Source organism: Nuphar pumila, chromosome 3 (assembly GCF_984573655.1).
Source record: "Nuphar pumila chromosome 3, dmNupPumi1.hap1.1, whole genome shotgun sequence".
In the NCBI taxonomy this organism is placed as follows: Eukaryota; Viridiplantae; Streptophyta; class Magnoliopsida; order Nymphaeales; family Nymphaeaceae; genus Nuphar; species Nuphar pumila.
Genome location: NC_143251.1, coordinates 93,317,514 through 93,336,456, shown reverse-complemented (window position 1 = coordinate 93,336,456; position 18,943 = coordinate 93,317,514).

Below are 18,943 nucleotides of genomic sequence, written 5' to 3'. Positions count from 1 at the left end.
AAAGTCTTCAGAGAGAATGAGGACCAAAAGAAGGTCGATATTCTTTGAGAAGGATATTAACAAGGATTTGTTACAGGAGGTATTTAATGCTTTGTAAAGAGAATGATGACTTCAAGTAAGTCGACATTCTATGGTTTTGTAAAAAGGTAACTAGAGTCCTTTCAAAACATATTTTATTTGTTTTTCTTTTGTGTAGCCGATTTATGTTTTTGTCTTCTTATATTAAAAAACATTTCTTTAAAGAAGGTAACTAAAGTCTTTTCAAAAACATATTATATTTGTTTTTCTTTTGTGTAGCCGATTTATGTTTTTGTCTTTTTCCTACATTTCTTTTTCATGTTGTCTTGTATATAGTGTAAGGTACAATTATTACATGACAAAATATCTTTTACATAGAGGGTTGTAAGAAGGTACAATTATTGGTTTTCAAAAAGGAGCTTTTTGAAACTATCGTATACTTTTTATGATATAGTGTTTATGATTGAGTATGTAATATGCAATATGCAAGTTCCTGAAGGTTCTGTTACATATGACTCTAAAGAAGAAAAAAGTCTTCATCTTGAGGTAGCCGATCTCTTTATTTGAACTTTAGGAATGCATGGCTCATCAAGCTTTTTCTTCAAGGAGTATGATTGCACCATAGTTGTACTTGAACAGGAAGTCTCCATCCTTATTGGGTGAGATATCCTTGCATCAAATACTCGTTAGATTTATGGCAAAACATATTCAGTCATAATATAACATTTTTCAAGAGAACATATTATCATATCATATAAAATCAAATGAGACAGTGTATCATATTATGTGACATCAAAACAGAGTTTCTCAATAGACTTACTTGAAGTCATCACTCTCTTTGTATAGCATTAAATGCCTCCTGTAAGAAATCCTTGTTAATATCCTTCTCAAGAATGTCGACTTGTTTAAAGTCTTCATTCTCTCTGTAGACATTGAAAAACACATCATAAAGAAAACTCTTGATATGACTATGTACAAATAAATATCTCAAAGCATTTATTATACTTACACTCATTTAAAGTAAAGAAGTACTTATGTACCACAAATCATTAATTAGGATAAAGACAAAATTACATGACAGCCTACAATCCAACGTTCAATGTACTATTGTAAGAAATAGACTTTTTACATAAAATATATATTACCTAAAATATTACAAACGACTGTTGTACCCTATATCTTACTTTTATGGAAAGAAGACTTTCTCGAAGTTCACTAAAGATGTTTTTTGAAATGACATGACATTTCACATCTCAAAAAGGCAACGATTTCAAAAAGTAACGACTACTTTTTTTAAGCTATATAAACACACTCAAATAAACTATTGAGACAACGAATGGACATGTGAGCTTACAACGAGAAAAATTCCTATTCAATATCTGAAAGAGAGCCTAGAAAAAGAAAGAGAAAAAGTCAAGAATAGCTCTTTGACAAAGAGTATCTTCTGAGTGAAAAGAACAGAACATTCTGAGAATCCTTCATTCGTGCATTCATATCATTCTGAAGGTTCTATAGGAAGTATTGTAACTTTTTGTTATTCACTGTATTCCTTCTTTGTTGAAAGAAGTAGACCTCTGAGAAAGAGGGTGTTGCCCTTCTCTGTTGAGAGAAGAAGACCTCTGTGAAAGAGGGTGTTGTCCTTCTCTGTTGAGAGAAGAAGACCTCTGTGGAAGAGGGTGTGCCCCTTCTCTGTTGAGAGAAGAAGACCTCTGAGGAAGAGGGTGTTGTACTATTTATCCGGTGACTCGGATGTTATAGTGGAAAGCTCAAGTGGTTTGCTTAGGGACTGGATGTAGGTCAGGTTTTTGACCGAACCAGTATAAATTCTGTGTTTATGTGTTGTGCCTTTATTGCTTTATATTTTTAATTTATCGATCTATAATCAAATTCACTATTCACCCCCCCTCTAGTGGAATTTCATTTGGTATCAGAGCAGATTTGCTGGTTTCAACATAACAAGTCTTCCAGCACAAATGGCATCTACCTCTTATGCTCGTGATATTGAAGGTCAACACGCATCTCGTCTTCCTTTCTTCAACGGCTCTAACCATGGATACTGGAAGTGCAGAATAGCTATATTTCTCAAATCCATAGATTTTGCTGTATGGAAAATTGTTGAGCATCCATACACATCTTCATCCGCAGACTATAACTTATGATCTGATGAAGAAAAGAAAATGGCAAACCTAAATGCAAAGGCTATGAATGCCTTATATTGTGCCATTGATCAGAATGAATTCAATAGAATATCTATATGTGAATCTGCATATGATATTTGACATTCTTTGGAGGTTATTCACGAAGGAACCAACAAAGTGAAAGAAGCCAAAATCTCATCTCTTGTCAGAAAATATGAGTTGTTCAAAATGAACAAAGATGAACCCATCACAGAGATGTTCACCAGATTCACCAATATCACCAACGATCTGAAATCTCTGGGTGTAACCCACTCTCAGACAGAAAAGGTGAAGAAAATCTTGAGATCTCTCACAACTGATTGGGAGAAAAAGACTACTGCTATTGAATAAGCTCAAGATTTGTCCAAGCTTACCCTGGACTATTTAATAGGCAATCTTATGGCCTATGAAGTCCATATAAAGGAAAGAAGGGAAGAGGAACAACCTTTAAAGAAAACTCTAGCCTTCCCAGCCCTATATGAGGATGAGGACTCAGAAAAAGAAATTGAGATTGCGCTACTCATAAAAAAATTCCAGCGCTTTATGAGAAGGAACCGGCTTCCAAATAAGCACAAAGAAAGAAAGGACCCAAAGGAAGATTCTATGTGCTACCACTGTAATAAGCCAGGTCACTTAAGACGTGACTGTCCTCTTCTCAAAAGAAAATCCAAGACTGAGGAACCAAAGAAAAGGTTCTTCAAGAAAAAGGCTCTGCATGCTCAATGGGATGATTCAGAACCATCCACAAGTGAAGAGTCAAATGATAATGAAGCAGAAACCGCCAACATGTGCTTCATGGCAGAAAGCTCTGTAAGTGAATCCCTTGATTTCTCCTTTGAAGAACTTCAAAATGCTTTTCAGGAACTTTTTGAAGAATCAAGAAAAACAATTCTCAAAAATAGACATTTGAAATCTGAGAATCTAGTGCTCATTATGAAAAATGAAAAACTCAGTATTGAAAATTCTGAGTTACAAAAGAAAAATCTTCTTATTACTTCTGAAATCTCTTCTACTAGCTCCAAGACTAAAAATCTGCAAGTAGAAATTTCAGAATTAAAAAGTAAAACTGAGAACCTTATGAAAACGGTTTTCAAGTTTACTAAAGGAAAAGAGAACTTAGATAAACTCCTATCCTCTCAAAAAATCTCTTTCTACAAGAATGGTATTGGCTACTCTCATTTCAACAAGCCTTCTTGTATGAATCAAAAGACCACTTTTGTGAAAGGTTCTTCTGAACCTAAAAAGGAGTATTATAATTTTAACTTCTTGAACTCCTCTAAAGCTGTAGACAAACCCAAATCTAAATGGATATGGGTTCCAAAGTCTAACAAAAAGGGACCCGATTGGGTACCAAAAAGAAGTTTTACTTAATGTTTTGCAGGCTCCAAACAAGAAGAACAGATGGATACTAGACAGTGGATGTTCAAAACACATGACTGGACATCGAGACCTTTTTGTTGTTCTTCATCATAAAGAAGGAGGAACCGTCACCTTTGGAGATAACAACAAAGGTTTGATAATTGGTATTGGTAATATTGGCAATATAGATAAACCTCTTATCAAAGACGTTCTCCTAGTTAAAGGCTTAAAACATAACCTTCTAAGTATTAGTCAAATGTGTGACACAGGTTATAATGTTAGCTTTAATCATGATGCTTGTCTTATAGCAGACACCAACGAGAATATCATCTTAAAAGGTATAAGAAGAAATAATATATATGAACTATACCTAGAAAACATCACTGAACATTGCCTTATAGCTAATAATGACACTCAACATTTATGGCACATAAGAATGGGTCATGTCAACTCCAAATACATGTCTAAATTAGCTAAAGATAAGTTAGTACGTGGGTTACCCAAATTATCTTTTAAAAAGGATTATTTTTGTGATGCATGTCAATTAGGAAAACTGTCTAAATCTTCTTTCAAATAAAAAAATATCATTTCAAGTAAAAGACCTTTAGAGCTTCTCCACCTGGATCTTTTTGGTCCTTCTAGAGTAGCTAGTCTGAATCATAATAAATATGCTTTTGTCATTGTAGATGATTACTCACGATTTACTTGGGTAATATTTTTGAAAAACAAAAGTGATACGTTTTGTCAATTTGAAATTTTATGTAAAAAATTACAAAACGAAAAATCTTGTTCTATTGTTAAAATCCGTAGTGACCATGGAGGAGAATTTGAAAATGAACTTTTTGAAAATTTTTGTAACTTGCATGGTATTTCTCATAACTTTGCCTTTCCCAAAGCTGCACCTCAAAATGGTGTAGTAGAAAGAAAGAATAGAACCCTTCAGGAATCTGCCAGGACTATGCTCCAACACAATAATCTTGCTAAATCTTTTTGGGCAGAAGCTGTTAATACTGCATGCTACATAACAAATAGAGTTCTCATTAGACCCTTATTAAATAAAACTCACTATGAACTATTCTATGACAGAACTCCAAGAATAGACTATTTCAAAGTCTTTGGATGTAAATGCTTTATCCTAAACACAAAAGATAGCCTAGATAAATTTGATGCTAAATCTATTGAAGGCATATTTTTAGGATATTCAAGTCATAGTAAAGCATACAGAGTTTTCAATAAGTGTTCTAATACTATTGAAGAATCTATGTATGTTAGTTTCTGTGAATCTATTGATCAATCTATTCATAAGTAAACTAACGATGATGATGTTGATAATACAGATTTATTTTTAGATAACACAGCTAAGTCTAATGAAGATGATCATCAAAGAACATTTGTCGAAATCAGAGATCATCCTCAAAAGCAGATTTTGGGAGACCTGACAAAGGGGGTTCAAACTAGAGCTCAGCTAGAACGGATTGCAAACATGGCATTCATTTCTCAACTTAAACCGAAGAAGATTGATGAAGCCATCATCGATGAGTTCTGAATGCTAGCCATGACTGAAGAACTGAATCAATTCCAAAGAAATGATGTTTGGGATCTTGTACCAAGACCAAAGGATCATCAGATCATTGGGACAAGATGGATCTTCAGAAATAAGCTAGATGAAACAAGTAATGTTATAAGAAACAAGGCAAGACTAGTAGCTCAAGGATACAACCAGGAGGAAGGTATTGATTTTGATGAAACATTTGCTCCTGTTGCTAGACTTGAATCTATTAGGATGTTTTTAGCATATGCAAGCTATATGGATTTTAAACTATATCAAATGGATGTTAAAAGTGCTTTTCTAAATGGTTTTATAAATCAAGAAGTTTATGTAAAACAACCTCCAGGATTTGAAAATGAACAATATCCAGATCATGTCTTCAAACTAAAACGTGCTTTATATGGTTTAAAACAAGCACCTTGTGCTTGGTATGACAGACTCAAAACCTTTTTAGTAAAAACTGGTTTTTCTGTAGGCAAAGCAGACTCTACTTTATTTGTAAAAATAGTGAATAATCATACCCTAATTGTTCAAATATATGTGGATGATATCATCTTTGGATCTTCTAACAGCACTCTCTGTGAAGAATTTTCTAAGTCCATGCAGAAAGAATTTGAAATGAGTATGATGGGAGAACTCACCTACTTTCTTGGACTGCATATTATTCAAACCAAGGATGGAGTTTTCATCAATCAATCTAAATATGCTCGTGAACTTCTGAAGAGGTTCAACATGAACTCAACTGCTTAAAAAACCACTCCTATGAGCACAACCACTGTTTTGGACAAAGATGAAGATGGTAAGTCTGTTGATACAAAGGTATACCGAGGTATGATAGGATCACTTCTGTATTTAACTGCTAGCCGTCCAGATATTATGTTCAGTGTTTGCTTGTGTGCTAGATTTCAGTCAAATCCAAAAGAATCACATCTTAAAGCTGTAAAAAGAATAATGAGATATTTAAAAGACAGTTGATTTTGGATTATTCTATTCAAAATCCTCTACATTTGATCTAATCTCATACAGCGATGCTGACTTTGCTGGAAGTAAATCTGACAGAAAAAGCACAAGTGGAACATGTCATATGCTAGGGCACTCACTAGTTTCATGGTTTAGTAAGAAACAAAACTGTGTATCCTTATCAACTACTGAAGCTGAATACATTGCTGCTAGCCTAGCTTGTACACAAGTTATCTGGATGAAACAAACTTTGAAAGATTTTAGTTTAAATTTTGAAAATACAACTATTTTCTGTGATAATACTAGTGCTATAAACCTATCTAAAAATCCTATTTTACACTCACGAACTAAGCACATTCAAATAAGACACCACTTCTTAAGAGAACAAGTCTTAAACAACATAATCAAACTCGAATTCATACCCACTGATCAACAGTTAGCAGACATCTTTACTAAACCATTAAAACATAAAGACTTTACACGAATTCGAAGAGATTTAGGAATATGCAAACTAAGTGACTTATAACTAATCTCACCTACTAAGACTAAAACATCTTATGAGCTCTATTAAAATTTTATTTTATTCGGTTTCTTATCGATTTCTTATATTTGTTTTTAAAAGGTCAAACTATGTCTCTATATTCACGTATACTCTAAACACTTATAAAAACACATACATCATGACACCTTCTTTATGTGTTTTAACTTGTCATCTTTCAAGTACACTTCTTTAATGACTCTTTGTCCTATTACCTTTCACTCATATCCATATTAAGTAAAAGCTATCATGACTTTGTTCACATCACTCATCTCATAACACCTCTTATCACTTTTTGTCTTCTAGTAAAAACCTCTCTTACGATAAGCTAGCCTATCTTCAAACATGATATTATATTCCTCACTTATTCTATTTTTCATATTCATGCAATATACTCTCTTTCATGAACTTTCCTCAAAAAATACACTTCACTAAAATCCTCATACCTTTTATATCAAATTCGAGTGATTATCCTTCCTATTTGTTTTACCACCTTTTAAGTTGTTATATTTCACGTAATTTTTTTTTTTACTATATCATCTATTATATCATTGCTTAAGAACTATCAATTAGCGTCCTTTCACTTTTCACACCCTTTATGAAAAATATTATAAAATCTCCTTTTTGACAACTTACACTTTTCTATCTCTCTCTCTCTAGTTCATACGAAGTGACTCTCCATTCGTGACCATGACCTCCTCATATATTTTATATCTCTCTCTCCAATCGAGATTCTTTAAAACCATGTTCTTTAGAAAAACTTCATTTCACGTCTAACTCCACTTTATGTCATACATCTCATGTCTAACATCAAGTGATTATTGTCCTTTATAATTATTCACACTCCTTTCACGCATACCAAAAATATAGTCTTCTTAAATAAGAAATTATTGCATTTCCTCATATATTCCTGTTTGTCCTATTCCAAACTCTTTCTTCACGAATTTGGAATGTTTTCACATAAAATAAATTTTTTGAAAAGTTGTTTGTTTTATTAGGCCATTATTCACTCTATAACTTTTCTTACATGATCTTCACGAAATCTTTAAAATCCTTGAAACATTCACTCTCTTGAGTTTGATAAGACTCTCCATACTCAATATATGATATATCTCAAACTTCGACAAACTCTCCCATAGTAAATCTTTCTCTATATAGAAAAATTTCAAAACTATGTCCTTCTTAACATACAATACACTATCTTCCAACAACTGATTTGATTTGTCATTCACAAGCCTCTCTATTTTCAACTTACGCATTTCCTCTTTCAGCTAAAATCTAAAAATCCTTCACTTCCAATGTCATTCATTTCTTATCACCATTACTTTTCTCCTTCTATTTAATAGATTGATTCATCTCTAATTCCCCACGAATATCTCTATTCTCTTACAAACTCCTACTCCTTCCAAGCTCTTCTCTCTTGCTCATTTTTTTTAAGCTCTTGCCATGGCCTCCTCCTCAACAAATTTGATCACTGCCGCTGATCTCAGGTTTCCTGACCTATTTCACTTTTACAACTCTCTTTCCTCACGTCCAATTCATGAAGGTGAATTGGTTCACTACAAAGACTTTGCCTCTTTTGACCTTGATCAATCTCTTCCCTAACTTAAACACTTGCTAGACACTTCATCCCAAGTTTCCTACTATCCCGAACTTGTTCGTCTCTTCTACACAAATCTTTCCACCGATCATAACCATACTACCATCACCACCAAGGTCCGAGGACGCATGATGTTCTTTGATGCTTACTCACTAGGCAAAATTCTCAACCTTCCTTCCACCGGCACCGATCTAACAAACATAGTACCACTCGACCACTTGATACTTCAAAAAATTCTTCTCTGTACTCACTTCACACACCTTCCCTGGCACATGAGAAATCTCCAACCCCATGCTCAATTGCTTGCCCATATTCTTCTTCACAATCTCTATCCCAAGCCTCCTCGCAAGGGATTAGTACCCAGAAAAATCTCTCTCCTCATCTACACAATCTTTTGTTCTACTCCGATAAACTGGTCCCACATCATCTTCGACCTCTTTATTCGCTATCAAAAATTTCAACCTCTTCTTTTTGGGTGTTTTATAACTCCCATTTTAAAATACTTCAAGGTACCCCTTCAAGATGAAGTTATCCTCTATCCTTCGCAGATCCTCAATGCTACTTCTTTCAATCCAAGGTCCCTGCACACTAATAATACCGACTCTGATGACGCGGATCCCTCATCCGAATATGATTACCTTTCTGCAATCATGGATGTTCAGACAACTCAGGATCTTTTCCTTCAGAATCAAGCCTCGATGCAGCAGACCCTTCAAACACTCCAACAGGATCAAGCCGCCCGTACACATCAATCCTCTCCACCTTCGGAGTAAATTTTTTTTTGGGACTGTAATAACTTTAATGTGTGGACTGTAATAACTTTACTTTTTTTTGGTTTGTAATAACTCTACTTACTCTGATCCCTTCTTTTTTGTCCATGACAAAGGGGGAGAAACCTGTCTCCATTATGGAGAAAAATACTCTAACATTTTTTCAATAATTTTTTGATATTATTATTTCTATGCATAATGTCTTTTTTTGACAGGGGGAGCATATTTTGTCATCATCAAAAAGGGGAAGAATGTTGAGAAACTCTGTTTTGATGTCACATAATATGATACACTGTCTTATTTGATTTCATATGATATGATAATATGTCTTCTTGAAAAAATGTTATATTATGACTGGATATGTTTTGCCATATATCTAACGAGTATTTGATGCAAGGATATCTCACTCAAAAAGGATGAAGACCTCTTGTTCAAGTACAACTATGGTGCAATCATACTCCTTGAAGAAAAAGCTTGTTGAGCCATGCATTTCTAAAGACCATCTAAAGAGATCGGCTACCTCAAGTTGAAGATTTTTTTCTTCTTTAGAGTCATATGTAACAGAACCTTCAGAAGCATGCATATTGCATAATACATACTCATTCATAAAAGCTATTTCATTAAAGTATACGATAGTTTCAAAAAGGCTCCTTTCTTTTGAAAACCAATAATTGTACCTTCTTACAAACCTTTATGGAAAAGGTATTTTGACATGATATAATTCATGATTTCAAAAAAGTAATAATTGTACCTTCTATCATATACAAGACAACTTGAAAAGTAATGATTTCAAAAGTAGGAAAAAGACAAAACATGGAAATCGGCTACACAAAGAAAAACAAATATAATACTTGTTGAAAAGACTCTAGTTACCTTTTTAAAGAAATGATTTCAAATGTGTAGGAAAAAGACAAAACATGAAAATCGGTTACACAAAGAAAAACAAATATAATACTTGTTGAAAAGACTCTAGTTATCTTTTTACAAAACCATAGAATGTCGACTTACTTGAAGTCATCATTCTCTTTGTATAGCATTAAATGCCTCCTGTAAGAAAACCTTGTTAATATCCTTCTCAAGAATGTCGACTTGTTTAAAGTCTTCATTCTCTCTGTAGACATTGAAAAACACATCATAAAGAAAACTCTTGATATGACTATGTACAAATAAATATCTCAAAGCATTTATTGTACTTACACTCATTTAAAGTAAAGAAGTACTTATGTACCACAAATCATTAATTAGGATAAAGACAAAATTACATGACAACCTACAATCCAACGTTCAATATACTATTGTAAGAAATATACTTTTTACATAAAATATACATTACCTAAAATATTACAAACGACTGTTGTACCCTATATCTTACTTTTATGGAAAGAAGACTTTCTCGAATTTCACTAAAGATGTTTTTTGAAATGACATGACATTTCACATCTCAAAAAGGCTACGATTTCAAAAAGTAACGACTACTTTTTTTAAGCTATATAAACACACTCAAATAAACTATTTAGACAACGAATGGACATATGAGCTTACAACGAGAAAAATTCCTATTCAATATCTGAAAGAGAACCTAGAAAAAGAAAGAGAAAAGAAAGAGAAAAAGTCAAGAATAGCTCTTTGACAAAGAGTATTTTCTGAGTGAAAAGAACAGAACATTCTGAGAATCCTTCATTCGTGCATTCATATCATTCTGAAAGTTCTATAGGAAGTATTGTAACTTTCTGTTATTCACTGTATTCCTTCTTTGTTGAAAGAAGTAGACCTCTGAGAAAGAGGGTGTTGCCCTTCTCTGTTGAGAGAAGAAGACCTCTGTGAAAGAGGGTGTTGTCCTTCTCTGTTGAGAGAAGAAGACCTCTGTGGAAGAGGGTGTGCCCCTTCTCTATTGAGAGAAGAAGACCTCTGAGGAAGTGGGTGTTGTACTATTTATCCGGTGACTCGGATGTTATAGTGGAAAGCTCAAGTGGTTTGCTTGGGGACTGGATGTAGGTCAGGGTTTTGACCGAACCAGTATAAATTCTGTGTTTATGTGTTGTGCCTTTATTGTTTTATATTTTTAATTTATCGATCTATAATCAAATTCACTATTCACCCCCCCTCTAGTGGAATTTCAATGTTGGCTTTTCTAGATTTATCCAGCAATATCTAGAAATTACTGGATTTTGCTAGATATAAGCCTTTTTCCATGATTCCCTGAGATAAACATAATGAAATAGGAAATAAAATTGAAGAAATATGAAAATGAGATTTGAAAATTTGAAATTGGGGTCAAAATGACCAAAATATCCCTGATAGCAAGACTATGATCTTGAAACCAGGGTTTTTAGAAAGATATTTTGTAAAAATGAGGTTTTGGAATTCAAATAAAAATAAATCAAACATAAGGTGATGTCGTGTGATTAAAAATAAGAAAATCTAAGTTAGAAATTTCAAAAATGAGATCAAATGAATAAATTACCCCCGATAGCAAGACTATGGCCTTGAAATCAGGGTTTTCAAAAAATATTTTGGTAAAAACTTGAGGTTTAGGGTTTAAATAAAATCAAATAGCAGCTAAATCAAACATGAGGTGTCCTGGCATGATTCTAAACATGAAAAAACACTAAAAACATGAACTTATGCATAAAAAAACTAAAAATATCACAAAAATCATGATTTTTGCAGTGTTTCAGGATCCTACAGGCACCCTGTTTTGCAATTTAATCCATTCAAGCATCAAATGAGATACAAAATTCATAAAAATCGACATGTAAACTCATTATAACCCTAAAATTAGATTGAAATCAGAATAAGGTATTTTTGACATTATTCCAATTCGAAAATTGCATTAAAAACCTAAAATATGCTATTTTTACCCGCGGGCATGTACTCATTTCAGTGTCAGACCTGAATCAGGAGCCAACACACCATAAAAATTCTTGAAATTTTATAGAGACAAAATCGACAAAAAACAAAGAATCTCTTTTTTACAGATTGGAAAAATCATCTTTGGTTAGGGAGATATCATTTCGGCAATCTGGACTTGAATTTAACGAATATAAAATTGATTAAAACAGGCACTTCTAGTTGCAAATACAAGGAAAAATAGAGATTTCATCAAAAATTTCTGAGATTTTAAAAGTAAAAAATATATAGCTAAAAAATGAACTTTCTTTTTTACAGATCATGAATCCGATCTACGGTTAAAGATCTATGATCAACACAAAGTCGAATTGGGGTTTTAGTAAATCATAACTAGTTTTAAAACATGGATCTGACTTTTTGACAGAGGAAAAATATCAAACAGTGACAAACAGTTATGAAAATTTTACAGTAAATAAATGACATTAACACGAAGCCACTGCACTTTACAGATTTCAAATTGAATATCGAATGAAAGAAATATCACATCTATAAGTTATACTTGAATTTGAACAGCGATTTTAATCAACAAAAATTCTGATTGGACTTTGTATTTTTCTAACAGAGTTTCCGAATCCCAAAACCACTTATTTTTTTACAGAGACTCACTAACACATCCGTGGATCACATATAAAAAAATCAGAAATTTTAAACACATATTTAAATACAAAACAACATAATTTCTATAGATCTAGAATCAGAATATGCAAAAATCTAAAAAACTAAAAAAAAACATGATTTAACAATGAAAAACCATAAAAAAATACCTAGACAGCAAAACAAAATCTATTTTAATATTGGAACACATGAAATAAATATTAATATGACAGAAAAATAAAAAAAATAGGGAATCTATGGCTGAGATTGATTTTACCTTTGAAATCATGGATTTAACCCATTTAACGGGTAAATCTCACGTTTCTTTGGTTAAGAACGTAGAAAACGTACCTCTCATCGATTCTAATGGATTAAAATCCTTGAAAAACCCATAAATATGAGTTAAATCACTTTTTTGGGTCGATTTTAGGGTTCTTGATAAAAAATCATGGTTGAATCCATGAACACAAGGGTTTCCATGGTGAAATCTAATGAAAAGTCATAAAAAAATTAGTAAAAACATTAAAAATATGATATAAAATTACCTTGAATGATTGCAGCAATGGGGGAAGCAGCTGGGAGGAGAGAGAAGCTCCAAGAAAATTGTTGAAAAGGCTTCGGGGTCGACCTCCCCTATGGATCCCTTTAAATAAAAAAATATTAGGTTTAATTAAGGTTTTTCTTAATTCCAAAATTGCCCTTTTTAAAACATATCTAAAATCACTAATGGGGGCGATTTTTTTAGAGAGGATTTAGCCTAATTAGACCCTATCTAAGCCCTAATCAAAACCCTAAAATACCCCTAATGTGGTGCCACCAAGTGTGGCCTCATTTGGGTTTTTTTGAAAACCCTAATTTTTAAAGCTTTAAAATCAAAGTTAAAAATAAAGAGTAAAAATGGATGTTTTAAAAAACAATTTTTGACTCATCTAAACCTCTAATCTAAGTAGGGCATTAACTAACCCTAAACCCTCCCAAAATATGGCGCCACCTAGAGTGGGCCCACATTGGATTTTAAAACTTTAAAAATCACTAGTTAAAACCAAAGTAAAAATGCATTTTAAAATCAATTTGAAACCTACTAAGCTCCTAACCTAATGTTATCATCGCAAATATTTTCCCCTCTCTTGCGAGAGAGAAATGAATTTCGCGAGTCAAACTCGACCAAAGTTTTGAAAATGATTTTGAAAATTACTCGCCTCCGTTTTGAAAATTTGCGGGAAAATTCCGTGGAATGGGATCCGCTTGTTGGTACGAGGTTCAACTGTTCCTGGCGCCTTTACCAGGGGTAATTGAACCAAGGATCAATTATGTGCTTTAACTTGACTCAAATATCTAAATTATGCTCTATTTTTCCTAGAATGCATAAAGAATCAGGCTTGTGCTATGAAATTTTGAAAATAATGCAAGTTTTGAAAGGATGATGTTTGCTTTGGAAAATTGAAATATGCTGAAAAAATAGTTGGGAAAGTGCTTGAAAATGGAATTCCTGGGAAAATCATTGAACTTCATTGGAAATCAAAATTTTGCATTGGAAAATGAATTCTCAGAAAAAACTTGAATCTTAGGAAAATCGATTTTTGAGATTTGGAATTTGCTTTTCTAATAAAATGAATTTGAGAATTTTGAGAAAATCTAATAAATTCATTGGAAAATGACTTTTGAAATGGAAAATGGATTCTCAGGAAAAGGGGAAATCGATTTCTGAAAACTTGGGATTTTGAAATTTGAGAATTTTAAAAGCATTGGAAAATCTTGATTTGAACTTGGGAAATGCTTTGAAATGTCATTTGAAAACTTAGAATTCTGAGAAAATCTAATCCTGAGAAAAACTTGGAAATCCTTGAGAAAATTGCTTTTTCTGAAATTGAAATTGGAAAATGAATTTGAAAACAATGCAATTTGAATGAAATGAATGAATGAATATGAATTTGAAAGGAAATTTCAATTGAGGAATTGGGAAATCCTTTTGAAACTTGGAGAAATGCAGTGCATTTTTTTAAGTTAGCCTAAGAGTGTAGGCTGAATGTGACTAATATGAAGATCATAAATCTTGGTTTTCTTCGTATTCTGACTATGGCCATAAATACGAATCTCACCGAGTTTATAAACTCCATAAGAGCTTGTGCACGTGCCATTCGTGTCAACCATAGTGAATTTGGAAAAAAAATATGCATGAATGATACATTCAGATATTAAATTTTTGTTGAAATTAAACTATATGCAATGCAGTCCTATTCTAAGCAGAAAAGTAACTCTTATTCCAAATATTACATTGATTTTTTACATTGAATTAAATAAAGAAAAGAAACAAAATAACTAAGCCTTCTTCTTGAATATTCCTGCAAAACTAGAAAACAAGGTTAGCACAAAAATGTAGGTTTTTATGAATTTATCCGAAAATATGGGAAATTATCGGATATTATTCAGATATAAACCCAAATTCATACCCTCTTTGATATAAACATGATAAATAATGAATAAATTTCAAAAATAAACTTGAAAATTCGAAATTGGGGTCAAAATGACCAAAATACCCTTGATAATCTTGAAATCAGGGTTTTCTGAAAGAAATTTTATAAATTTTGGAATTTTGAAAATTAAATGAAATAAATCAAATACAATATGATGAAATATGATGATATGCATGAAAATTTATGAAATTAAAGATTGAAATTTCGAAATTTAGGTCAAAATGACCAAAATACCTCCGATAACAAGACTATGGCCTTGAAACCAGGGTTTTCTAAAATAATTTTTGCAAAATTGAAAAATATGAAATGCAAATGACATTAAAATTAACCCTAATATGATTCTACATGCTTATGTACATGATAAAAACCCTAAAATGGCGAAAATATCATAAAATATCAAATTTAACCTGATTTTCGCTTCTGAATTTAAAGATAAACTAACACATGGAGCAAATGAACTTGGAATTAAACCAAATTTAGCATGGACACCTAAAATAACCCTAAAAACAGAATGGAGCTCGAAAATATAATTTTTTTGTATTTTTAAATATAGAAATTTAAATAAAAACCCTAAATTTTGTGATTTTTGCCTAAAATGTTTATTCTAAAGGGGATTTTGGATATCAAACTTCCATAAAAATTTTCCAAATTTTATGGGGTCATATAGGACAGTAAGAAAAGGATTTTTTATTTTTACACTTTCTGGTTTTGACTTATGGTCGGAGCTGTACCACTCTGGCAAGTCGGATCGGAATCCGGCGACTCTAGGATTTGGGGGAAACAGACAGGTTTCGGTAGAAACTATGGGAAAAATAGTAAACAGATGGAAAAAAGGCTGAAATTGTGAGAAAATGTCTTTGACAAACAGGAAAAAATTTGATTTTTTTTTATCATTAGGATTCAAGTTATGGTTTGGAAAAAGGCACACTGTTATCAAAGACCCAAATCTTTGAAATTTTGGGATATCGAAATCTGTCAGACAGAAAAAACAAATTTATGAAAAAAACTGAAACAGTTCCACAAATCCCTAAATTTTGGTAAATGACAGGAAAATATGTTAGGAACAACTTTCATGTTGAAAGTTTTTGCATACGAGCTACGGATTGAACGGGCTCGATGCATTATGGTATGTCTATACCCTGATGAAGGAAAATCGAGACTTTCCCAGGGGTCTGGGAAAACTGATTTTTCACAGAGGTTAAAACTAATTGGAAAAATCTTAAAATTTTCAGATCATTAGTAGATTCATCTACAAATCCACTGTGATGTTTGGAGAATGATTTGAACCTTCCATATGTGATATCTCAGGTCTTCAAATCTGCTAAATGAAGATCTGGAAATTCCAGTGGGTTGAAAACCCAACTTAGAATTTGATTTTCAAAGTGAAATTATATACATCAAATTAATCTAAATTTTTGGCAGGAGATCAATAACATATAAATCTACATAATATAAAAATTGTAATATTTATTGAAACAAAATTTTACATAAAATAACAATTGTAATTTATGCTAAAATTAACACCTACAAATCTCAATGTGACTCTTAATGACATTAAACAAATTGTCTATAAAACGATAAAACTAACCTAATGAAATGTCTAAAATGCATGTTTAACATAAAAAACAACAACAAATGCATCAATAACAGGGAGATATGAATCATATTTATAATTTTTTTTTTTTAGCTATGAAGATGGAAGATCTGATCCATAGATTGAATGGATCTCTCTCATCTACGTAGCATCAAAAGATAAACCCCATCAAATGAATGCTTCAGCAATATAAATCCAAGGTTTTTATCAAGATTCTTATCCTAAACTGACTTTTTAAAGAGAACCATCATAAACATTTTAGAGAGGAAAAGCATAACAAGAAGAAGAGATTACCTTGGAATCGAACAAGGGAAAGGATTGGAGACAGTTGTTGCTGCCGCAATAGGTGATTTCGCACCAATGGCTAGAGGTCTTGGAGGGACTACAGTAGGTGCCTGCTATGCTGTAGTTGATGGATGCAACATTGAAAGCTAGAGCGATGGCTAGGCGTTGGATGAGAGGAGGCCTGCTACTTGGAGGGCTGGAACGATGGTTTGTTGAGGTTGAAGATGCTGCTCCAAAGAAGGTGGAAGGAGGTAAACCGGCTGGGGATGGCGTATTGAGGGTGGAGGTTGCTTCAAAGTGAAGGCCGGCTGAAGCAAGGTGGAGGCTGAAGCTTGAAGACATGGTTGAGCTGGGCGTGGAGGTTGCTGAACCGATGGAGTGGCTGCAACTATGGGGCTGCACCTTGTTGATGGGCTGGAGCCAAGGGCTGATGGGTTGTGTCTGTTTTTGCTGGAAGTTGCAGCCAAGGCTGCTGTTAAGAGGTTGGAGACTTGTGTAATGGAAAAAAAAAAATTGTTGTGGCTGTAGCAGCAAAAGAGAAAAGGAGAGAGAGAGAGCTGATGGGAGAGAGAGAGAGAAAAAGAGAGGCGTGAGATGGGAGTCCTTGGCAGCCGTATGGCTTTTTTTTTTTTAACCCAATGGAAACTTAGGATTTTATTGCCTTCAATACTTAGGTCTTGATGGGCTTAATGAAAAGAAAACCAAAGGAGTTTACGTGAATGGCTGGGCAAGAGGGAAAGGAAGGGAAGAAGGAAAGAAGGAAGGGAAGGAAAAGGAAAGAAGAGGAGAAGAAGGAAAAGGAAAGAAAGAAAGAAAGGAGGGGGAAAGAGGAAGAGAGAAGGGGGGCTGGACTACCATACGTGAGTTGGAGGGAGAGGAAAGAAAGAAAGAAAGAAAAAGGAACAAGAAAGAAAGAAAAGAAAGAAAAGAAATAAAATAAAATAAAAAATGGAGGAAAAAAAAGAAAGGAAGTGGGCTAGGGTGGTCGACCCTCTTGTAGGTCCCACCTTAGAAAGAATAAAAAAATAAAAAAAATAAAATAAAACAAACAAAAAATAAGGAAAAAAATATTTTTTTTTTCTTTTCTTATAAATTAAAACAAGAAAATGCAAATGGATGGGCCATCTCAGAGCGAGTCCAAATTCCACTTTTGAAATTCATTTTGACAATTAAAGGGGTAAAATAGTCTTCTCAGAAAATTTCCAGATGAAACGAGCTATTTTTGGCAGTTTTTGAAACGAGCTCGGATTTTGAAATTCAATACCTCGTTGCGAAGCAAATCCAGTGTAGAATTTAAAATTTTAATTTTGAAAGAAATCCAGATTGTTTTTCTCGAGAAAATATTTCAAAAAAAAAATTCAGACGAAACAAGCTATTTTTGGCAGCTTTTGAAACAAGTTTGGATTTTGAAGTTCAATACCTCATTGCGAAGCAAATCCAGTGTAGAATTTGAAAATTAAATTTTGAAAGAAATCTAGATTATTTTTCTCGAGAAAATATTTCCAAATTTAGAATCTCGGGGGTAAAAGTGTCAATTTTGAAAAATCCGGGGTTTGAAATTGATTTCTGAAAGCTTTTGAAACTTGATCTGGATTGAAATTTATAAAACTGGAGTTTTGGACTTCGAAAATAAAATGAAATGTGATGAAATGTTATGAAATATTGAGAAATGATATGAAATGATGAGAAATGACATGCGAAATGCAGACCCTGAATGAAGAATTTTGGATTTTAAACCCTGATTGGCAGCTGTACCAGCTTAAAAAGCATTAAAATTTATAACATTTTCAAAATAGCTCAAGAAATGGTTTTCGGGACTCTACTGGGTCAGAGTGACACTGAAAATTGGGGTTCGAGCTGAATTAAACTGAAATGAGCTGGATTGAGATGGGTTTTAGAGTTTCAGAACTCAAGTGAATTAACCAGACACTGACTCAACTGACCTTTCCGACTGAATTTTCAACAAAAACTATCATTTTTAGAGAAATGGTACGAAATGGTCACTGGAGTGAAGTAAATTACGAATTTGAGATGGCTTTGAGCTAAAACAAAGGTCAGTAATACTGACATGAACTAAAATCGAAGCTTGAACACTAGCTCAATTGATTGAACTCA